Source organism: Lygodium microphyllum, unplaced genomic scaffold (genome assembly GCF_053477565.2).
Source record: "Lygodium microphyllum isolate KBCC unplaced genomic scaffold, Lygodium_microphyllum_v1.1.10 scaffold_57, whole genome shotgun sequence".
Lineage (NCBI taxonomy): Eukaryota > Viridiplantae > Streptophyta > Polypodiopsida > Schizaeales > Lygodiaceae > Lygodium > Lygodium microphyllum.
Genome location: NW_028229540.1, coordinates 162,472 through 169,045, shown reverse-complemented (window position 1 = coordinate 169,045; position 6,574 = coordinate 162,472).

Sequence of the window (6,574 nt, the reverse complement as noted above, 5' to 3'; positions counted from 1 at the left end):
GCAAAGTGTGAGAAGGGTATGTGAGTAGTAGTCAACTCGGAGGTTGAAACTCTTGAAAGAATTGGAGTCCATTGAATTTGTCGATCATTATGCATTTAGCCTAACATCTAGGTTCCATAGACGTGGATGGAATCAATTGATGAGGTTTTGACACTCTTATCGTGTGGCATAATAGGAGGCTTGTCCATGATGCGCTTACTCTGAGACATGCACAACTGGATCAAGAATATTAAATTGATAAGAAAATGGTTTAATTGATTGAGGTAGGATGGAGTTTGTTTAGAGAGGTAGAAAACACAAGACCAAACTCAAAAAAGACTAAACGAACTCAAAAAATGCAAGCCTTTGATGTCTGTTTGCATCTCTACGAGCGGGTAGAGAGGCAAAGTGGGCACACAAGCAAATTGGATATATGGACACTCATCATACAGAAGTGCAATTAGACTTAATTAATTAGATTTATGTGACAACTCATTGAATACACTAGGTTTGATTGTGTAAGACCCAATCTTCGGGATTTAGAAGAGATTAAGGGGAAGAATGGAGCTTCTAAGGTGTGGCTTTTTAAATGCAAGCTTGATGGCTTTTGCTTTTTGCAAGTATTGCATTTGATAGTAGAAAGCTATTGGGTTGTATTAGCATCATGCTAAAGTATTTATATCAATCGTGGACATCAATAGCTTAAAGCAAGTGATTGTGTTCAGAATGAAAACATTGTGATTGTGTGGATTAGGAAGCTGGCATGATAGCAGAAGAGGAAGGAGAAGTGTGCTATTGATTTGGCAAGAGAGGAAAAAGGCATATGCATCATGGTACTTGGTCTCTACTACTACATTATTATGCTTTTATTGTTTGTGCTTTTAAGACACTATGATTACGATTTGTTTATTGAAGAACTATCCTTACAAGTAGTTTTAGACAGAATAAAAAATGCCTATGGAAGGTAGTTTTGGATAATGGTTGACATAAAATAAGTATCTATACAAGATAGTTCTAAATAATAAATACTTGACGAAAAACAAAGTATCTATTCATAGGAACAAAGTACCTAAACACAATAACAAAGTACCTATATAGGTACTTTTGTGTAGAGGGTATACTTTTGGACATAAAAATATCAAAACTTATAGATGGAGAGGAAATCATCACATAATGACATGGCATACAATGTTCCATCTCGATCTACCATTTGGCATATGAATGCTCAAAGAACTATATTCTTGGCCTAACTTTTCTCCATTATCTATTTTTCCTACATTCTAAGACTATATAATACACCTAGCTTTTGGATCAGATTTGAAATGATCTAACTATTGGAGCAAGTTGGCACCTTCTAGGAAGTTGTTCTCCTACTTTATATCCTCGCCACTCGAATTGATTAGATTTTACTCCACCTAGAACAGAATCAACATTTACCAATTTATAGATTGCAAATAGTAAAGTAGTTTGCCACATCACTATTATATATATTGAGCTAGTCTCAATTCATTGTATGGGGGGCGTTGTATAAGCATTGCAAGAGAGTAAGGATGTGTGCGCAGATTAGATTTATCTCTCTATTCATGCAATACTTATCTTGAATCAATATATTATCTTCTTGAGTGATCCAATCACTTCTATTGGTGTTATATTGTTTGCTTCCAACTATAAGACAAATCATAAACTCTTGCCCTTAGAGATGTATTTCTCAACATGTCTTTAGGTGAGGATTCAATAAGAAAGAGCATAATAATTTTCCTAGCAACATTTAAGTAACTTTTGAGACATTACTTAATAGCCTTTAATTGATTATCCATGATCCATCCTATCAAAGGAGATTTCATGTCACAGTTATGTTTTATAAGGTACAAAAACTTAAGAATCAAATCATCAAACATCCATTTTCTTCCTTTAAATTCTAACTATTCATAAAAAGAGAGTGACTTTGAGGCTTCTCTAACTAAGATGCAGTCTACTTGATTGTGAGCTCATTCCAATCAATTGTTTGTACGATCTCCTTATTATCTACTTTCAAGTGATTCAATTGAAGTGTCGAGCATCTCATTTCTTAGAATTTTATGATGGTATTAGAGTTATCATCTTAATTCTTCAACTTAGAATCAATGTTTACTCTATTTTATTCAAATATGGTAAGAAGCTAGAGGCATTCATCCTAACTCTTGGTTAGAGGTTATTCCTATCATATTTTCTCCATATCTCTTTAGAGATTATAGTCTTTTCAAATCTTCACCATTTAAAATGGGTCTTGGTAGTCTCTTCCTCATGTATATGCTCAGTTGTTGATATATACATACATTGTTCTTGTAGATACTGACTCATGCTTGACATGATTTTGTACATTTGGATACCCAATACCAATCATTGTTAGTGGTTGTCAATGGTGGATTCTTGACATGCATTGGTTGTATGCATCTATGTAATTGGCACTCCATATGCATTGGCAATTGTTGGTACTTGGTTGTTGCACTGCTAGTTACATTCTAAAGAACCCAGATTGCTATTTGAATATTCCTAGAAATGGAATCTTACTCTTTTGGTCATTCGCCTACTGATATATGCTCATTTACTACAATTTTATGAATGGCAAGTGACATCTCCTTGCTTGATGAGACAAGCAAGCTTGACAAAAACAACTTTAGTGCGTGGAAGTCCAAGGTGAAAATTCTATTAATGATTGAGAACATGGAAGATTGTTATAGGTGAAGAAGAAAGACCAACTCATGGAGGTAAACAAAGAAATGATTAGGATAGAAGAGTAGAACAAGCTCAAGGCTTTATCAACATTAATGTAAGTGATACCATGGTTGGCTACATTCAGAATGCAACAAGTGCGGCAAAAGTGACATGGCACATCTGAGCAAAGACGCAGGAGAGTAAAGCACCATTAGAGTAATGCATTTGAAGTATAAGTTAAATGAAACAATTAAAATTCAAATAAAATTTTACACAATTATTTGCTAAATCTTAAAGACATTGAGAATGAACTAATTGCATTGGGTGAGGATGTTAAAGAGGAAGACATCTCATAGGTTATTCTCAATGGTGTGAAGAAAGAGTATAAACACTTTGTCACTTGCATTTCCATGAGGGAAAAAGTTCCTTCACTTGAAGACCTCAATGGTCTTCTTATTCAAGAAAAAGAAAGGTTGAGACCCACTTCAACAACAATAACTCAAGATTTCAAAATTGGAAAAAAAAATTTCAGTAAAAATTAGCACACATCAATCACCAACTACCTACAAAGAGGAAAACAACAATATGTGAGTAAGAGAAGGATGATCCTCTCCAGTAAGACAAGGCCAATGCAACTATTGTGGTTATTAAGGCCATTGGGAAAGAGAGTGTAAAAAGAAGATGGTAAATCAACAGCAAGGAAAAAGGCCACTACTAAAAAATGGATCACCCAATGGAAGAGTTTCAAATACCAACACTGCATCCACCTCAAATCAACCCAATAATGGTGGAGAGAAAATATTAATATCCACTTGCATGAGCCACTCAAATAAATTAGCATGTGGATATCAATACTTATTGCAATTTTTGGGCTGATTTGGAATGAATGCCATGTGATTGGTATTTGAAACTCTTCCATTGGGTGGTACATCTTGAGCTGGGGACCTCCTTCCTTGTTTTTGATTAGCCATATTCTTTTCATTGTCTCTTTCCTTATGTCCTTCATAGCCACAATAGTTACATTGACCTTGTCTTCTTGGTGAGTATCCTCCTCCTGTTGTTCACATATAGTTGTTTCTTTCTCTTTGTAAGTAGTTGGTGGTTGACATGCGCTAATTTGTTGAATATTTTTATTTATTCATATCCACTTACAAAAGCCAGGTCAAACCAACAATTTGAACATGATTGGTACATGGACTTTAGAGCCTCTAATCACATGACTCATCATTCGAAATGGTTCAGTTTGGTTCAACCTCTCAATACAATAGTTAGCACAAGAGATGATTCATAGCATACTATTGAAGGAGAATATACTATGCCCATTCAACTCTCCTCATGTTAGGTAAAATGCTTGTCTAATGTTCTTTTAGTTCTTAGCATTACTAAGAATCTACTTTCAATTGGTCAGATTGTTGAGCAAGGACACAAAGTTAGATTTAATCAAAATGGATGTTTTGTATAAGAGTTCAAAGAGAATGGAAAACTATATACACAAGGAGAGAAGATTGGAAGGTTGTTCAAAATGAAGACAATTACATCTCATCAAGTAAACTACTCCAGTAAGACTCTCTCTACCTCAAATATATTATGGCATAAAAGATTGGGATACATGAATACCAGAAGTATCATGCATTTGAAGATAGAGAAGTTGGTTGAAGGGCAACATGTACTCCAATTCAATCAAGACAACCATACATGTTCCTTATGCTACTTTGGGAAGGAATAAAGAACCAAGTTTGAGAAGAGTACCTATAGAGAAAAGTAAAGATTTGTAATTTTCCATATGGACATATATGGGGACTATCCCAAACAACATCTTTAGGAGGCTATAGATATATCAACTATGTTGATGACTTATTAAGGAAGGCATGGATCTATCCCATAAAGTTGAAATCTGGAGCATTTTCTAAATTTCTAGAGTTGAAAGCAATGATAAAGAAGGAATGTAATGCATATCAAGGTTTTAAGATTCGATATGGGGAGGGAGTTTATCTCAAATAAATTTGAAGAATTTTATTTAAAAAATGACATAAGAAAGCATTACATTTGAAGGTATACACCTAAGCAAAATGGGGTTGCATAGAGGAAGAATTTAGTTATTGTTGAGCATCCTAGGTGTATGTTAAATGATGCTAATCTTCCAAATGCTTACTGGGATGGAGTTGTAAATACTTTAGTGTACATCATGAATAGAGCCTCACATAAGCACTTATTAATCTTACTCCAAAAGATGTATATACATGCAAAAAACCAAATGTGACTCAGAGTGTTTCATTGTGTTGCATACATGCATACTGATGATGAGTTGAGAAGAAAGCTTGACCCTAAATATCTAAGATGCATCTTTATAGGTTACTCAATCCAATATAATGGTTATAGATTGCATGACGAGTTGAGAAGAAAGCTTGATTCTGAATCTTAAAGATGCATATTTAATGGTTAGTCAATCCAATCCAAAGGTTATAGATTGTATGATCCAAACTCTAGGAAGTTTTTGTCTCAAGAGATGTTGCTTTTGATGAAGATGACATCTAATCTTCAGCCCCTCCAAGTTTTTAAAAAAGATGAGCCACGTGGTGGTAGAGATATTGTAGAAAATGCAACTTCTACTTTAGTTCATGTAAATGTTGATGTCTAGTTGAGAGTATAGTTGGAAATTCAACACAACTAGCCCTTAAAAGATCTACAATAGTCTCTTATAATCTTAGAGGCTTACCTACACTACCGATCTTTCTACTACACATGTAGCATTTATGTCAAAAATCTCTTACTCATTCATATAGTATCTACCAAATAGATGGTCAATATTATGATGAAACCTTTTCTCCAATTGTAAAGATGACAAGTGCTAGACTTGGGAATGCCCTTATTAGTCACTATAGATGGCCTATACACCGAATAGATATTAAAAATACTTTCTTGAATGGATATTTTCAAAAAGAAGTTTATGCATAACAATCACCAGGATATATAGATGCCAAGTATCCACACGAGTTGTGCAAGTTAAAGAAGTCACTATATCGGATGAAGCAAGCCCCTAGAACTTGGTACACCAAGATAAATACTACTTGCAAGCTCATGTATTTTGGGATAGCAATGTTGATCCTAATCTCTACATAAACTAGGAAGATAAGGATACCACATTGATCATTCTCTATGCTAACAATATTATAGTTACATATAGTAGACTTGCAAGCATGGATGCTATCAAACATCAATTGAAAATGGAATATGATATGAAAAGTCATACTAAATTATAATATTCTCTTGGGTTTGAAGCCTTAAGGGATGTAAATCCAAGTTTTCTTTTGTCAACACAAGTATGCTAATGAGATCCATTTAACATGTAGTCTTGTAAACCGACCTTTACTCTAATGAAAGTCAATCTTCAACTTGTAAAAGATGATGGATCTAAACTTGTAGGTGCAAATATATATAGGTAATTAGTTGGTTGGCTAATCTAATTAAACATTACATGGACAACTTTCATTGAATTCATGCATAAACCAAAGCAAACTTGCTATATTGTAGCCAAGTGAATACTTAGATATGTTAAAGATACTTCAGAATTTGGATTGCATTATGATGCTCCTTCATCCTTGAAGTTATTTGGACACATGGATGCTAATTGGGATGTGAATATTGAGGATAGAAAGTCTATTTTTGGATATTGGTGTTCGTTGGAAAGTACTAACTAGTTAGGGTTAGGCCTCTTATGTAGGATGCTCAATTTTTGTTTTAGGGTTTTCATAACTATGAATTAGGGTTTGTTCTTTCTTTTGGGCATCTTGACCACTTTATGGAATCTAAGATAGTCATTGCTTGATGCATGCTTCTACCTTAGCCTAGATTTTTTTGATTACAAAGTCATGTGAGTAACCCATACAATAGTTGTAGGTGC